General features: G+C 41.3%; 1 protein-coding gene across 6 annotated transcripts in view; it reads left to right on the forward strand.

Annotated features, from left to right (window-relative positions):
* The first annotated feature begins 514 nt into the window (after positions 1-514).
* Positions 515-18,674, forward strand: part of Unc13c (unc-13 homolog C) — a 453,039-nt gene continuing 434,879 nt past the window's right edge. For 2 of the 6 annotated variants that reach the window (XM_075965260.1, XM_075965263.1), the window contains exon 1: positions 670-1,102. The gene's annotated coding sequence lies outside the window, so the exon portion shown is untranslated. Of the gene's footprint in view, positions 1,103-4,349; positions 4,460-18,674 lie in introns of all 6 variants that reach the window. The other 4 variants (XM_075965265.1, XM_075965262.1, XM_075965264.1 and 1 more) reach the window with 4 other exon arrangements.

The following is an 18,674-nucleotide window of genomic DNA, read 5'->3' on the forward strand; positions in this document are numbered from 1 at the left end:
CAAGCCCATTCAATCCTCAGTCAGATCTGGAAGACATGATTGCCTGGGCAAGAAAATCCTTGGAGCCATCATGTTCCTCCCTTGCCTACTTTGATATGTGTATCTAATTCTAATTATTGAGGGATCAGCCTTCAAATCGACAGCACCGCTTATTTAAGAAAATAAAAACAAAACAGAACAAACAAACAAAAAAACCCTGGGAAGAGGCCAGCATATTGCCTCTCTCTAAACAAGGGTCCTATTAAGGGTCTCTTGTTGCCAGCTAGGACAAGGGACTTTGTATGATTCCAAGCACAGCCAACAGTATCTGAAATAATAATAATTAAATAGAATGATTAATGTAATAATTATAAGGCAAGTAGCAACTTGACCCTACAATGGTCACCAGTGTTGCCCCCCCCCCCCCGGATGCAGGGAACACGGGGTGCGGGGGCGGGGGGCATCCTCAACCATGCATTTCCTGGGCAGGAAGCTGTGACCCTGCTGGTGAGGTGTGGGTGAGGTGGTGATGACCACACCTGTCAGCAGAACATCTCCAGGGACCAGGACTGAGGCGCCTTCTCACCGAGCGGCTCTATGCAGCTGGCGCAGCAGAGGGAGCCTGGACTCCAACGGGGGAGGCTGGGAGCTCAGGTCTCTGCTGCAATCAGAGAAGCCCGGGCTGCAGCCGCTATGTGAAGTTCCCAGCACACACTCAGCCGCCACTCTGCACCGCCAATTGTGGGTGAGCCAGGACAACAAGGAGAGAGATCCCATTTTGCTTTCTTAGAGCAAGGGCTGAGAAATGAGCCGCCCAAGGAATCTGGCAAGGAGAAGAGTGAAAGGCAGATTCCTGCCAGCAGCTAAGTTGTAAAATTGCTTTGGAGGCTGCCCAGGGAGCATGATAGAATTGATAAGAGCAGCGCAAGCCGGGTTGCTGAGCAAAGGCATGCCCGGCTGCACTTGAGTCGGGGCGCAGGAACGCTGCCTGTGCCTTCTGCAACTATCTGTAGCTGAATGAAGGAAAAAAGCCTAGAAAGACAATTGCAAGGGGGATTCCTGAAACGAAAACACATCCAACAACCCAGCTGGCCTGTGCATCTTAAAAAGGAGACTCCCTCAGGTATGTTTTCTCTACCTCCCGCTGAGCTGCCTCATCTGCATGAGATTTAGCCTCTGCCTTTATTTCCGTGGTTCTTTCTCTCTGCACTTTGAATCACGATCGTGCGGTTCTCTCAACTGGAAGTTGCCCCTGTAAAGGCTCGCTCTTTTAGGTTCATAATCGATATGATTATTCGGGGATCATGGTCTTCTCAAGCCTTACTTTATTTTGAATGCAGCATGATAACTGTTTGCTTACTTCGCGGTCAACTTTCAGAGGAATTACTGCATAGCAACAAACAAGGTTGGGATAAAAGTCGGGATTCCCTTTAGGACCTTGAGGTTTGGGGATGGGTGAAAATGAAATTCAAATAGAGGTGAAAAGTTGAAAGCTACTAGGAAAGGGTTAAAAGCTAAGCCTGGTGTCACCTAAAGTGTCAGGTCGGGGCCAATTGAGCTTTGGGATGGTTCTGCCTACCCAAGGCTCCCTTGGGTGATAATCCCAAGGATTTACTATCAAGAGGTGAGACTGCTCGGTTCTGTTTTACAACTGTTCTATGGCACTGAATGAGGCAGTCTTAAAAAAAAAATCCTGAGATCCAGCTGCATGAGTAGAACCAACTTCTGCAATTACGTCATCAGAGACTTGTATAATAAGGAGAAAGACCCAGCACCAATCACACCTAGGCGATGTGGCAAAGCTGAAATTCTTCTTTCCTGGCAGGGTTTTAGAGAACAACACGAAAGAGGTGGGTGGAAAATGTGCAGAAAGAGGAGTTTTAAAAAAACCTTCAGTGTTTTGGAGTTCATAAACGAAATGTTCCTAAGGAAAGAATTTGCCATTTTTCGCTCTTCAATACTTTCAAAAGAAGTGGCTGAAACTGACAGCAAATTGTATGTGTGCATGTGCCTTTAAATGAGCTTTTCCAGAGAGAAGGGGGGGAAAAGAATGAAAAGTTTTATCATGGGTATATAAAATGTTTTCTAGATTTTCTGCGTCCTTCTGTGAATGTGACTTTTCTTCTGAAGCTTGAGGGTGTTGACTTTGAATTGCTGTTCCTACTTTTTATGATTGTCAGCTGCTGTGCATCAGAGTCAAGTGGGACTTAAATGATCCGTTAGGTACCCTTTGCCGTTAAGGAAATCATTGTTCGGCTTTTGTGAAATGCAAAGATCTCCTTGCTGAGTGGCAGTGGTCTGGGTTACTGAGCTGGGCTCCACTCCCAGGTAATGAGTTGTTGTGAGGTGCTCGTGGCTTTTCTAGAATATACTAGAATAGGGTGGATATCTACAGGCAGTCATTGTGATAATAAAGACGGAAAACAGGCAAAGTGTTCATCTGTGGGAGTGAAAAGCACAGCGCATTTCTTATATGTTGACATGTGTGTGGCACAGGTTCCCCATCTGTAGATGAGCTGTCCCAGAAGAAATGTAATACCATGCAGAGCGTCCTATAAAGAACTATTTTTGAAACTAATAAACTGATGTCAAAATGGATAAAGATTGTTTGAATCTCATAGGTAAATGAGAACTGCCTTTCCAAACTAAAAAAGTTAATTTGCTTTCAAACTACATGGAATTTGGTGGGGACTCGTTTCAGTAGAATTATGGGCTTAGACCTGACGGTGGCTAAGAAGATGAAAGTTTGTCTTCTCGGTAGTTCTTTGTTGATGGGCTTTCATTAAAGAAATTTGGAAACGTTGCTCATAAGCGTTTACCCCTGTACACCTGGACAAGCTGGTGAGGAGGCAGGTGAAGAGAAGACATATGTGTTAAGTAGGCCTCCGGAAGTCGCTTTTCATTGTTTCTTCTTAACCACATCAAACAGTGTCTTCCTATACCCTACAATACTCTCTAGGGTTGCTATTCTTCCAGTATCTAACAATGAACTATATACCAAACAGAATGAGTTGCTTAAAAGCCCATGGATCATTGCAGACAGGAGCAAGTGTGGAGGTTCCTCTTGCAAAGACAAATTGCTCTAAGCATGTTTGTGTGGGGCAAGGAGTGATGGATGGTGGGGTCAGTGGAGGAGAGAACACTTGGATGTTTCTGCTCATTTAGGGACAGCCAGTGTCTTTGAACACCAGCACATGATGCTCTAGCACCTTCATCTTGTTCCTCCTCCTCAGCCAATGTAGTACACACAAGCTCCCTGAGTTCTCAGAGGCATGGTGCTCCCTGTATTTTGTGTTCTAGTTTTAATACCCTCTGCTTCTGGTGTGTATTTAGTGTTTGCTCTACAAGGACTTTCCCAAAATTATCAAAAGCATTGAAATTGCCTTGCCACGTGATGATAGGTGTGTGGGATCCTTGCTTTTGAAGTGAGAATTTGGGGAACTTTAAGAAGATGCTAATTTTATTTCTAGGATACACTTTTACAGAGAGGAAGCTGCTGTCGTCTGACTGTACTGTAACCGCCACCAGTACCAACTTACTCGGTCATGTCTGTCTGTAACACTATCACTCAAGACTATCACTCAAGTGCTGATTGTGAATTCACCAGCTTGAATTGGTATCTTTTGCTACTGTTATAAATCATTTCTGGACCTCCAGTTGGCTGTGTTTGGATGAAAAGGCTCTAATTCTTTTCCAGCTGTTTTTAAAAGCGGGTTTATTAATAGCCCCATCAGCCTGTAGCTTTGGAGCCTGCAGAAGCCTGAATACCTGGTGCTGGAGCTCCACAGAGATAACAAATAGCACAGCAGTGTTTGTTCTGCTTCTGGACTGTTAAAAAAAAAAAGAGTTAGGAAGAGCCGTCACGATGGCTCTGCAGGTACACATGCTTGCCAGGAAGCCTGAAGACTTGTGTTTGATCCCTGGAACTCACATGATGGAAGGAAAGAACTGATTCCCATAAGTTGTCCCCTATGGACATGCCACGTTATACACAAGTCCCTCCTCCCACACACAAAGAAAATAAAAGCTATTATATAAAAAATAGTGAGGAAGACAGGAGAAAGTCTCCTAACCTCTAGAGTAGAAGTTTCCCAAAGGAAACAGAAGCACCGTGAGGACACCCAGTGCCGTCCCTCCTTTACTTGTAAAGCTGACTGTGAGTCAAGAGACATATATACTTCCTGCCTCCTGCATATTTTAATTATGTTGCATGTGTTAGGCTCAGCAAGCAAAAACTCATTATACACTATATGCAGGTCATGTTTTATATTGCTGTTCCCGTATAGAGTTAGAAACTGTTTTGTAGGGATAAATCCCAGATTATAAGATCAATTCAATATAATAAATCATGGCGTGTTTTATGTTCAAAGGTAACTGTGCAATGTGAGTTGGCTTCTCACCTGGTTTCTTTCCCCCTGGGAAATCTGAAGACTCACCTTGTGTTCCACAGTCGGTCTCTGCTGGCTCCTATCCTCTTCTGGTAAAACACAATTTATTTCTTAGCATTGAGAATCCTAGAATCTGGAAGCAATCTGTCTTTTTTTGATAGAGAAAAAGTGATTTGCATGAAACTATTTTGTTTATCTTGTTTATACCAGGAAACAATATTCTCTAGGAATAGTTTTTCTAGACACATGCAAGCACACAATACTCACACACAGGCACACACCCACACACGGTGGGGGCCAGTATTGACAGAGATGACTGTGGGTGTTAAATTTTATTTATTCTTTTTTTTTATTTACATGTATACAAGTACTTGCTTGTCCTGCTGTGTACAAAATGAAAGCAAGGGCAGGCCAGAGAAGGTATCAGATCCCTGGATCTGAAGTTATAGGTGGGTTTTGATCAGGCTGCTGTGGGTCCTGGGAGCTGATCTTGAGTCCTTTGCAAGAGCAGTAAATGCTCTTAACTGCTGGGCCGTTTCCAGCCCCAGCTGTATTGTTTTACATGTAGGAAAAGCTGGTAACTTAGGTGTGGTCAGCAAGGGCAGTTTTCAATGGGGGAACACTGTTGACACAACGATCAGTTGTGTTTTGAATCCTGCCATTGTTAATTAGCAGATACTTTAAAAAACTAATAAAAGAAAATTGTGTTATTTATCAATACGAAATCTCCCATAGCAGTTTCAAGTGGGATATTCTTAGATGACTAGTTACAAACTGTTTGACCTACTGCTCAAGCTTATTACTAGCTAGCTCTTCCAGCTCAAATTAACCCATAATTCTTATCTATGATATGGTACCTTTTCTCAGTAAGGAAGTTTTTTCCTGCTTCCTCTGTGTCTGGTTGACAACTTCTGATTCTGCTCTTCCTTTTCTCAGAATTTTGCTAGTCTGGCCTTCCTACCTATATACTTCTTGCCTGGGTACTGGCCAATCAGCATATTATTAAACCAACACAAGTAACAGATCTTTACAGTGTAAAGAGCATTCGCCCACAGCAGGGGGTTTTATAAGCTCATCATTGTGCAGGTTCTGTAAGGCGGACACCATAGGATCAGGTAGCTATAAAGTTTCTTGGCTCTGGTTTGAGCTGCCTAATAGGCGGGAGATATGTAACTAGCACATGCTGGTTAGGTAGAATAAGGAAATGCTATTCTTTTATTGAGGTTTGCATTGAAAGTTTATCAAATTATTTTCCTTCAAACAACTGGGCAAAAATATTGGATTATAATATAATAAACCACATGAGGTTAGTGTCTGAGGAGGAGAGTTTCAATGACCCAGCTGGCTCCACCAAAATCTACAGGTGTGCAATCTCCTCATGTAAAATGCTGTTGTATTTTCTATAACCAAAATACATCGCAAGATTGTCATCAGAGGTAGTTTTATAATATGACATGCTAGAATATAAATATCATAGGAACTGTGGTCACATAAGATTGTTTTGGAAACAATGACAGGAAATCAATTGTGCCTGCTCATTCCAGGCAAAAAGTTGAAATGCTTTTGGTCTGTAGTCAGTTGAGACTATTGACAGAGAAGCTGTGGATGCAGAGAGCCAGCTGGGTTTGGGAGAAAACTCTGGATCTGTGAGTCAGAGCACATTTGCTACATCTTCAGCCGATGCTGAAATGAGTCTTTTGGCCAACAAATGAATGGTAAGGCTGATGTACTGGTGCATGCTGTGATCTCAGCACTCGGGTGGTGGGGTCGGTAGGATCAGAAGTTCAAAGTCAGTCTCAGTTATATAGTGAGTCCATGGGTTGTGAAAATAAAAAGCAGGAAATATTAGTAGGACACTTTGCTAGTTGCTTTTAGAGTCATTCATAGAAAACGACTTCTAAAACTGAAATATAATAATGTATACTCTGTACAGTCTTCCTTCTGGGTGTGCACACTCCATGATAGAACATAAGAAAAACCACGTTGCAAAGTCTTGTTGCTAAGGAGGCAAACTTAGCTAGGAGAGCACCTGAAATCTAAGGAGAATTCATATTTCCTATCAGTTTTATAGGGGGTCGATGGCAGGACACAAAATACATCGATCACTTTATACATGTAAAAACTAACATACAGCTCTTGGAGAGTAGCCTGAGAAATGGGAAAGTGTGCTTAGTTATCCAGAAACATGCTGCTATGTCCTCGGAAGATAATTGATGACTATAACGGCACAAGTACTAACTGCCAAATATCCTGCTTAGTTACACACAACTCAGAGTCACTACATTTGATTTCTGTCTGTGTCCATTTCATCTTGAACATCGTCCAAGCATTCCCTGCTTGTCCCTTCTTCTAGACTGGGTGGCCGGAATTTCACAATTGGCCACCCCACTTCTTTCTACTGACAGTATCTTAAGAAGTGAAGAGATGTGGCTGCCTCTCCTCAATGATTCCTTTTCTCGGTTTCCTCCTTTCTGCAGGCTCCGGGTTCCTTGTTCTCGGGACTCTGTTCCTCCTTGTGGCTCACGAATCCTCATCAACTTGTACTTTCCCTGCTATGCTTCATTTTTGCCGTCACCACCCTGGACCATGTCCTCATCACTTTATTCTTAGAACACTGCTCCGATCTTCCAGTCTTTCTGTCTGCAATGACACCTCTTTTGAGCATCTGCTCTGTGTGTGCCTGCCAAGTTCATTGTCCTAAAAAATGTCATGACACACATCACTGTCCTCAAAAGTTTCCATGGACGCCTCTGTGTCTTTAAAATAAATCTTAAAGGCTAGATAAAAGGCGCAGGGATTAAAGTACTTGGTGCAAAGTCATGGGAATGGGAGTTCAGATCCACAGAGCCTAGGTAAATGCTGAGTGAATGTGGAAGTTTACCTGTAATTACAGACTTCAAGGAGGAGACAAGGGATACCCAAGTCTGGATCTTATGGAAAGATCTTGCCTCATTCACTAATGTGGAAGAGTAAAGAAAGATGTTTCTGGGCAGCTCCCTTGGGGCCTCCAAATACAGAGAAACACGTTGCTCACCCACACACAAAACATACTATCTCTCTCTCTCTCTACTCTCTCTCTCTCTCTCTCTCTCTCTCTCTCTCTCTCCCTCCCTCCCCCTCCCTCCCTCCCTCCCTCCCTCCCTCCCTCCCTCCCTCCCTCCCTCCCTCCCTCTCTCTCTCTCTCTCTCTCTCTCTCTGTGTGTGTGAGAGAGAGAGAATAGAAAAATTAAGTAAATCTAAAATACTTAGTTTTTCAAGAAACCCCTTTTACAAGCATTTCCCAGCTTGCCCTCCCAGACTGATTTTCTTCCATTCTTCCCCCAATCCCTGCCTCAATTATACAGATTATTACAGATTCCAAATACTGGTATGCTGTAAAATTTCATGCTACTGACTCGTCTAATTTATAACAAATCAAATACTATATCATGAGGTTTTTGTATGGTTTTGACTTGAAGTTCAAACTTGTATGTATTCATGTAGTCTTCATAAAAATAGTAGTGCTTTATTGCAAACCCCTTCAGTTTAGAGTCTATGGAAAATTTGGTCATTCGTTTGTTTGTTTTGCCAACATAAAGATCATTGCTCCCCAGAGTGTTCATGAGAAACAATTAAAATAAATAGCCAGTGTTCAAGGAATACCAGCCAGAATTTAGTTTTCTTCATGCCTTTAAACATCTTTATATAGAATGGTCTACTCATACATGTGTTTGATTTCCTATTTAATTTACATTATGTATTATTATCTGTTATTAATAAGAATAGGCAGTAAAGGAAGGAGAACCCTGATACAAAGAATAGGAGATGGTAAGAAATGAAGTCAGTAGTAAACCTCAAGCTGTACTGTGTCCCAAGATAGTCATGACCTCAGAAGCTGCAGTTAGGCCAAATTGGAATAGTTTTGAACAGCCTGCTGTTGAGGAAATCTATGGCCCTGAGATCCTTACAGAAGTCTCTATATGCTTTTCATATGAAATCAGCAAATCCCAATGGCAGTATAGTAGCAGCTGATGGGGAAAAGTCAATCCTGTAAGCTGCCTTTGAAAACAGGAAGGCTATGAACAGCAATCCTGATCGGATCACATTGTTTGGAGCACCCGACTTCAGGAGGCACAAAGTAACAATGATCTCCTGAAGGCAGCTGCTGAACCCCAACGACTTACAGCCGTGTGATGGGTGGAAGCTGGCTGAGTAATAAGGGGTGCTTACTTAGTTTTGTCTAGGTCGGAACCATGTCACCCTAGAGACCCACTAACCCTATGGTGTTCATTCTCTTCTGCTCTCTATTTCATTTTCAGTTTGATTTTTATAGTAGTAGTGTTTCCCTAACGATTCCATCCTAAATGCCCCACCACCTCTGACTCTAGCTGATGATGTCAACTGTAGTCTAACTACTGTTCTGTTTACTTTCACATCACACCTCCCCTCGATGGCTCCTGCTTCACAGCACACATCTCCCTGTGTGTCCATCAAGAGCCACAGTTACAAAAAAACATCCAGGAATCCCCCAGTACTCTGCTTTATTTTTCTGAGAGAAATTCTGAGAGAACCTGCTTATCCTAAAATAGAAAGCAGTGGTCCTTATAACGAATACATGAAGTTTCCTCTAGTATTTACATTTGGGAAGAATTTTTTTTTAAAAAAAAAAGGCAGCTGAAGAGGTTGAGAAAAATGAGGTCTGAATTCCTCACCAGAGCTTGAATTCCAGTCAGGAAGATCTAAGACTAGAAGCTACTGGAACAAAACTTGTTCACATCATTCAAAAATTTTTCTTGTGTCTGAATTTCAGAGTCCTTGTGTCTCAGACACTTGGCCATGCTGACCCTAAGGTTCTCTAATGGTTGGTTGTTTTGCCTCTATTTCCACCTTTACCTACAGCATACACCTTGCTGGTTGTTTGTGTTCAGAATCTGAAATCTATTTCTATGAGAGTAAAATGTATACTTTTCCTTTTAGAATGCAAAAAAAGGAAATTCCACAAAATGTGGAACAAGTTTCAAATCCTGTTAGAATTATAAAATTCTAGATACAGTGTTTAAATTTTTCAGATAATTTGAAATTTAATGAAAAATGTTGTGAACTAATAAGGAATTCAAACTCAGTGAACTGCTAACAAATTTGCCCCAGGAGCTTTAAAAGAAAGATAAAATTAATAGGTATTTCTGGGGAGGTTACTATTAATAAAATAAGACCCAAGGATTGCTTATATGGCTCAGTGGGTAACAGTGTTTGTTGCTAAGCCTGTTGTTATAAGTTGGATCCCCAGATCCCACATGTAACAGGAGAGAAATGACTCCTTCAAGTTGTTTTCTGACCTCTGTGGGCATGCACAAACAGTAAAAAAATGTTTAAATAAGATTTGGCAGCTTACATGTAATGTGACATTGAGCTCTCTGTATGTATGTGTGTATATACATATATATTGGTTTAATGGCATAGATTATTCTCAAGACTTCTCCTTAGTGCTACATTGTAAAATATCACTTTATTCAAAATTAATAACAGTCTGCTCAATATTTCTGGTGCTCAGAAATTGATTGGCAAATACTTTGGATAAGTTAAGCATTCCCTATACTGTTTAGTAATACATTGTCGGTGATCAGGGATTGTTGGGTGGCGGTGGCAATTCTATGTCATTTGGGAGCTAATAGAGATGATCCTTTGGAAAGTAATTTATCATGTACGGATTGGATGTCAGCACCAAGGAAAACACTCTGTCTAAGAACCCACAGCTGGGTTCACACATATCCTTAAAGTAGATTGTAGTCATGCCAAATCCGTCATTTTCCCCGAAAAGCAATTCATAACGAGTGTACTACTTAGGGGAAACTAGAGCTGAAAGCCTTCACTTCTCATAGTCTTGAGTGGCAGCAGTTCTGAGAATTCAGCAGCTGGTTTAGGAAATACATGTGGCAGATCTATCATGGACCACAGTAGGAAGTCATGGGTGTAAAACATGATCACACAATCTGTAGAGTGTAGACCCCAGTAAGTTAAAGGGACGGTATTCAAATTTCCTCTTCTTGCTATAAGCCTTAGGTTGTTAGAGGGGCATCTCTGTACCTTTCTGACTGAGAAATGTACCTCTGGTCTCCAGGGAATGAAGTACTCTGTTCTAACCCAGAAGCTTACAGTCACATGGGAAGAAGAAAACACAGATTTCAGGTCTGGTCTCAGTGAAACATCGTAAGATAAACTGAGCTGTTTCTGTAATCAAAAACTGCTCAGTATTTTGGAATCTGTTAAATTCACTATCTCCAAATTGTCATTAGATATTTCCTATCTGAATGCTGGTTCTTGATTTGCACTCATCAATGAAGGCAAGGTTATATGACCTCAATTACAACCCTGAAAAACTGTCCGCAGCATCTGATTGATGAGCATTGCTTAATTGCCTAGAAAAAAAAATCTATGTAATCATTCTTGGTTCTACCCAAAAGAATAACTCGATAGGAAATTCAGAAATAAAATAGGGGAAATACCTCCCAAGAAGTCTTAAATGTACCCAGTAGTTCAGTAGCCTTAAATTAAAATGATCGTCTCTCACATTTGGTTCATGATGCTTTGCAGAGCCCGCTTTTTTTTTTTCTGTTTGATATGAAATAGTCAACTACACATCGGACAGTGAGACATTTTTGTTGTTATTGTTGGGACATTTCTTAATTTATATTAAGAAATGTATTCTCAATTTATTTCTTAACTGTAAAGATTTGCAAAACATCTCCAACTTAACACTGTTGTCAAATTCCCTGGAAATATGTCTTCTTCCAAATTGGGTAAAATGCGTTTTTAAGTCGGTAACCTTATGTTAATTTACAAGTTTGCAAAAATATAACCTTTCTCCCATTAGTTCATAGCTGGACAGGTCTGTCTTGCATGGCTTCACTGTTAGGTGCCTGGTGAGGGAGCTGTCCTTGGTGCTGATAAGAAGCACCGCAGTTGTCTTTGGCTTCATCTTCTATGGCTGTGATAAAATACCATGACTATAATAACAGCTTGGGGGATAAAGAGGATTTATTTGACCTATATAGTAAGTCTACTGAGGGCAGCCATAGCAGGATCTCGAAGAGGGCAGAAACCTGGAGGCAGGAGCTGATGTGGAGACCATGGGGGAGTGCTAGTTACTGGCTTGTTCATCATGATGTGCTGAGCCTACTTTCCGATAGAACCCAGAACCAACAGCTGGATTAAGACATGCCCTACATGCTTGCCTATAGCCTGATCTTATAGAGGCATTTTCTATGGAGAGTCCCTCCTCTCTGGTGATTCTGGATTGTGTCAAGTTGACATTAAGACTAGTCAGAATGATTTCATATCAGAATTGTGGCAAACATGACTTGCCTTTTACCAATAAGGAACTCAGAGGGAGCACTGGGCTTCAGAGTTTAGCCACATTCTGTCTCTATTCCTGTGTCATTCTGTGAGCAGGGAAATAAGGCAAGGGTTACTTAGCCGTGGTGAAACTCATTCAAAAGTTTAGCAGACATGACAGCTGTGATATGGTTGGTCCTCATGTAGACTTAACCTTCATATAGACTTGTCTTTTCATCTTAAAGCAATTCTCTATGCTTTAAAAAAGTTATTTTTCTACTAAAGCGCTTCGTTAAGCCTTCTTCTTCTATCCCACATGCCAGTGTGCTGCTACTCTCAAAATCTTACATAAATCTCAGAAAAGTAGCAGACCACGTTGTAGCAGCAGGGCTCATGGGCTGTTTGCATGCCATTAATCACATTCTTGCCTTACTTTGGCAGTAGACTGAGTAATACCCGAGTACCCTCAGCACTTGGGGCAAAGAAAGGAGTTACTAAGTAGGACAGGAAAAGCATACCTGGGAGATGAAGGTTTGGAGATGAAATGTCTTAAAATGTGTTTCACGAACCCATCCCCTTCACTTCCAACTATTAGATCAATGAATAGGAGCACCACTAGTGACTTGTGGGCATTTTATTCAAGATGTTCACCCACAGGTACAGCACAGCTGTGAGTTGGTGGGTCCACAATGGAGAAATAATTTTTAATAGATATTTAAGAATGCTGAAAACTGAATAGGGAGGGTATGACTAAGAATTAAATAAAATGATACATTTGCATGAAAATATAATAATGAAACTCATTACTTGTATGATGATTTAAAAACACACTGGAGCTAGAGAGATGGGCCAGTGGTTAAGAGTGCTTCTTGCTCTTGTGGAGGACCTGGGTTCCGTTCCCAGAACTTACATCTGAGGCAGCTCACAACTGTCTATAACTACAGTACCAGAAGATCTAAAACTCTTTTCTGGCATTCACATGCACATGTACTCACATGCACATACCCACCCACAGACACATAGGTACACACATAATTGAAATTAATATTAAAAAATAAAAGGTTATAAAATTATAAAATAAAGAATTTTAAAATTAAAGCTTGGTAATATCTACTCACAATATGAAGAGCCTTTTCATTATGATATTTATTATGTTTATACTTCATGATTTAATAGTCTATAAAGTAGAGAATTAGGCATTTTAGAGTCACATTTTTCATTTGTAGATAATACCAGTTAACTCATCATTGGAAATAGATGTTATCATGTTAGTGCTGAGGAAGGTGTTTAATGATGCCTGGCCACAGCAGGAAATAGCTATAGCATACTCCCCTACACTTCCACACACTACATACACATAGACCTTACTGTTGGGGGGAGGGTTATATGGCACAACCAGCAAGTATGCCATGGCAGCTTCCAAGTCTACTTCGTAAGCCTGGAGTCAAACAGCCTCAAGCTCAAACTAGGCTATGATGAATATGAGGAATGGAGAAGCTATGAACTAAGTCTGTGCTTGATGGGGGATGAAAATTCTCCCAGAGAAATGACCCAGAAGAATAAGGTCTGTTCTCTCTCTCTCTCTCTCTCTCTCTCTCTCTCTCTCTCTCTCTCTCTCTCTCTCTCTCTCTCTGTGTGTGTGTGTGTGTGTGTGTGTGTGTGTGTGTGTGTGTGTGTGTGTGTGCTTTCTTGAACTATCTGCCTCATTTCTGCAAAATTTACTGAACTGGATTTAAGACTCTGTAATTACAGTTGTCATCAAAGCCACAACTTCTAGACACCCCGTGCACACATGTGGCTTTCATCTTTATTGAGCTGCATGGCCGTGACAATGGAGTGACACAACCTACAAACCCCAGAGGATCTCAGCCTTGGTCATCCTGTTGTTCTTTTCCTTTTAGGTTCAAATTAGGTAAGGGTACAGAGTTAATGGCTGTTCTGAGTATACTTTTTCCTGTGTCTTTTGTTATCCCAACATTCTCCAAATGATCAGAGCCATTACTTCCTGTAATAAGTTCAAAGTGAAGAGGTCCAAACATCCCAAGACAGCATGGGTAGAAGCAGTTTGTCCCTGGAATCCAAGTCTTGTGTAACCACAAGAATGAGAGTTGTGGGTCTGTGAAATGCAAAGAAATGTGAGATACTGAGGGTGGTAGTGAATAGGGTGAACCTTGTTTCTGCTTATGGTTCCTCAACTGTCATTCTGTCTACTGGATATATCATGGTCACACTCTTAGAGCCTGAGCTGCATTCTCAGCTATGAGACTCCATGCTAGCAGGGTGTCTGCAGTAAAGCTCCTCCCCTGGGTGCACCTGCAAAGGTTGTTTGTTTAGCAACCTGGTCTCTGACATCATGTGACCTGTGTTAGAGGTCCAAGACCATACCTCCACTACTATAAAGTAGACTCCTAGATCCAAACTGAAACTTTGTGGCTGGAGAAGGGGGCAAACTCATATTTGGAATTAGGCTTGTCTAAATTTTAATGATACAGTGTCTTTATCTGAGTAGATATTGTTCAATGTGGCAAACGTCTTACCTGGAAATCTTCTGGAAGTCTATGGTTGGGTCTTAGTTTCTGCAGACTGGATATTTGGCAGTAGTATGGATATCTAAGACTGCTTTATGAATTTTATTAGAAAATCTATTTTTATTTACTCATTTATTTATTGAGTATTTATTTTGGTGTTGACGATTGAAGTTATAACTTCATACATGCTAAGCAAGTATTCTACTACTGAGTTATATTCCTAGTTCTAGGCTGCTCTCAATCATCTATTATTTCTTCTGCTTCTATACATTAAATAATATAAGCCAATATAGAAATAAATTTTTCAGTATTTAAACTTATATCCTTTCCCATTCATCCAGAAACAACTGAATTCAGTTTCCCTTTCCACGCATGTTGGTGAGACACTAAAACTTTTTTGTGTTGTCTCTTACCTCAATTAACAGGCCCTGTGAATTGTTGAATAATTATGGGCTCAAAAAAGCAAGTACAATCAGTAGGGATAAATCCTGCTCCCATTGCCAGTGGCCCCACATACATTCCCAGCTACATCCACATTCAGAGGGCCTAGTTTGGTTCTATGCTGGTTTCCCCACTGTCAGGCCAGAGTTAGTGAGCTCCATTAGCTCAAGTAAGCTGTTTCAATTGGTATCTCCACCATGGTCTTGACCCCTTTGCTCATATTATTGCTCTTCCCTCTTTTCGACTAGATTTGGGGAGCTCAACACAGGGCTCTGCTGTGGATCTCTGCCTCTGCTTCCATCAGTTGCTGGATGAAGGTTCTGTGATGTAGTCATCACTCTGACTACAAGGCAAGGCCAGTTCAGGCACCCTCTCCACAATTGCTTAGCATTTTAGCTGGAATCCTTGTGGATTCCTGGGAATTTCTCTAGTGCCAGATTTCTTGCTAGCCCAATAAAAACACCTTCAGTCAAGATATTGCATTCCTTGGGAGTGAAAGCTATTGAATTGGACTAAAGTCTTTATAATGATAGCTTTATAATGTAGGAAATTAAAATTAATTAACAGAGATGTTTACCCCCCATGACTAAGGACCCACCTGTGGCACAGTCAACCTGCTTAAGTTGAGAATGAAACCTTACCTGAGGTCTTGTCTTTCCTAATGGTGAATTACTTTGCTGGATGCTTAGCTTCTCCAATATCTGCTGCAAGAAGTGGGGATTTATTTATTTGGTGACAAAGATGGTTTTAGAATTTCCCTTTAATTAGGAAGAAATTGCTTCTAGCTATTCATTGTCTTTCTGCTCTGTATCAAGAGACTCCAGCAATAGTCATTCTATCTCACAGTGCCCATCACTGCTTCCCTTGAGCCTTTCAAACAGCCAGGATACTGTGTGTACTGGATAACTCCCTCCTGCTGATGTAACATTGATGTCTATAGCTGTGAGAATGGTAATTTTGCCTGTGATACACCATTGGGGTGTGTTATTTTGCAAAGCATCAGTTGTTGGATCCTTATAGATGTATACTATCTCATGAAGAGCCATCACTTCAGAACTCACTTGGTACCAACTTTCTACAGCTAGATTCCCTGGGACATAGACTGAACCAGACGTACAGAGTAGCTCTTGTCTTGTACACATGAAACCCGATCTGCAAAGTGTTTATAAGAGAGGTCTAAACTATCCTATAGGAGGTGCTCATGTGGGGAGTTTCCCTGTATTGAAGAAAGAGAGCCAAGCATATGAACCCCCACACTCGTTAGTCACTGGTGACAGATAGCCTAAAGGAGAGAGAATGACCACCCCATATAACCCATTCTGGGAGGCAACATTCTCGGAGAGTGACTCAGATGAGCCCTAGGGGCCCAGCCAGCATGCCGAAAAGCAAGAAGGAGGAGTAACAATCTTGAAGGACTGTCAGAGTGACCCAACTTGATGCCAGGCATCCCTGCAGTGACTCTGGGGGACGGGTGGGTAGAGGCTGGGCTGAAAATGATTGACTCTATCATATCAGTGTTCAGAAAGTATCTGTGCTCAAGGATGCCACTTGTCTATGCTTCCTTCAGAACCAGAGACATTTACTCAGAGGATAGTCTGATATGTCTGTGAAAATCTGGGGTGTTTAGAAGATTATCAGGTTGTAGTCCCTCAGGAAAAATATTGTGTTGGCTGTGGTTATTCTCAGGTATCTCTGAGGCAAAATTTGGCTGATGCTAAGTGTGTCTTAGATTTGAACTGAAGAAACATTGCCTTTATATCCAAGTAGTCCATAATAAGAGAATATTACCAGTTCCCAAACACCTGAATTGGATGCTTGAATTCTTCATCAGGGACTTGTATTAATCATCTTCTATAGAATTTGGTATCTTCACTGAAAATGTTAAAGGAAGTCTTGCTACTAGGTATTTTGAGGTAATGCCTTTGGGGATTTACTTTAAAAGCATCTTGTAATTTAGGAAAATAGTGAAATTGTCACTTTGTGTAGTGACACTAATCTAAATTTTCATAATGAGTGGCACACCCTTTTTTGCTTGAGTGCTTTGAAGCATAAATATTTGGCTTTCATCCAAGAACTTGAACCAACTGAAGTTCCTTTGTGTGAAGAGAATTGCAGTGGACTTAATACTCTAAAGAGGAAGCTGGGAGTGGACAATGTAATTATGCAAGCCTTTAAATTCTGTACTGTGCAACAGTCATTAAAATTTAAAATTCTTACTTTTAATACAGAACAGGCCACATCCAGAGCTACACACGGGAAGGTGGGAGGAGCCTTAGGCAGCCACATCAGAGCCAAGGGCAGAAGCCTGTGATGATGATCAAATGAAGTTAGGGTTTTCTGTTAAGTCTTCATTTAGTATCGCGTTTCATTCTAACCAATGGGTTTATCTGGCTCACAATCCTAAATTACAGCCATTACTGTGGGGAAATCAGGCAGAGGCTCAAGGCAGAGAGTCACATCACATCTGAGCAGGGAGAGAACCAATGCATGGTAAGCCTAGGGCTTAGCCAGCTTTCTCTAACCATCTCTACTCCTAGATGGTTCATGGTCTCCTGCGTAGGCAGGGGTGCCACCCTTGCTACATGGGTCTGCTTAAACCAATTAACAATCAAGACAGTCCCTTCAGACATGCCCATAAGGACAGCCTGAGCCAGACAATCCCTCACTGAATCTCTCTGCCAGGTGATTCTAGACAGTGTGAAGTTAGTGATTAAAACCAACCTTTGCACCCTTCTAGTCCCATTCCTGTTTGATCATTTTAGTATCTATCATCTATTGATTGTGATTTTAGAAAGACACAAAGCCAATAGCTTCCTACGCATGTGATACTGTGGAGGGTCATCAAGGTTTCTGTTACTATGACAAAGCAATTGAAATAGTCAAGTTTATAAAGAGAAAAGATCTGTTTTGGCTTGTGTCTTTTGGCTCTTTCAGTCTATGACAGCTGTTCTCTGGGCTTTGGGTCTATGAGAAAGTGCTTTTTGTCAGGAAGACATGGAGAAACACAACAGGCAAAGACAGAGGAAGGGATTAGGCCTCATAATTCCATTCAAGATCATACAATGAATGACCCTCTATTATACATTACCCTTTTCATAGTGTCACCTCAGGGACCAAGCCTGGAACACGTGGGCCTTGGGGGCATTGACATAAGCCACAGCACAGTGTACTATGCTCTCACCATGGTTGTCTCTGTTACTTGATCACTTCACACACACAGTTCTTTTGCCCATTCTTATGAAAGCATTTTTTAAACCAATATAAATCCTCATCAACTATGTAAAAACATTCTAGACTGTTTGGACACTTGCTCTTTGATTTTATCCTATTTACTCACCATCTGCCTTGTCCCAGCTTATGCAAGCTCTGCTTCCTCTCTATTCAACCCATGTGGCTCTTTTTTGCTATTGGCAATGCTAGTTCACATTCCCATCCTCAGATTCCCCGTTTTTCTTCTATGTAGTGATTTAAGGACCCTACTTACGAAGTTACCTAGGCAACACGCTGGTTAAGTTTACCTCTTTATGGAGATTTCTCTTTAGATGGACTTGGTAAAAGTCCCCTCTTCTCAACTCTGCCATTCCACCAGACAAGAAGTGCTTTTTAACCAACTATTTTCTAAGTCACCCCAAACTTTACTGTTAAACAGATATTTGTAGGAGAATGCTAGTTAGTTCCTGGACATTTAGCCCTGAAATAGTCACACAGAAACTGTATTATTTAAATCACTGCTTGGTCCATTAGCTCTAGCTTCTTATTGGATAACTCTTACATATTAATTTAACCCATCTCCATTAATCTGTGCATCACCATGAGTTGTGGCTTACCAGCAAAGTTTCAGCACATTTGTCTCTGGTGATGGCTCATGGCTTCTCTCTAACTCTTTCTCCTTTCTCCCAGCATTCCATTTAGTTTTCCATGCCTACTCTGTTCCCCTATAACTCTGCTATAGGCCCAAAGAAGTTCCTTTATTAACCAATGATATTCACAGCATACAGAAGGGAATCCCACATCACCTCTCCTTTCT

This window comes from Microtus pennsylvanicus, chromosome 3 (genome assembly GCF_037038515.1).
Source record: "Microtus pennsylvanicus isolate mMicPen1 chromosome 3, mMicPen1.hap1, whole genome shotgun sequence".
In the NCBI taxonomy this organism is placed as follows: Eukaryota; Metazoa; Chordata; class Mammalia; order Rodentia; family Cricetidae; genus Microtus; species Microtus pennsylvanicus.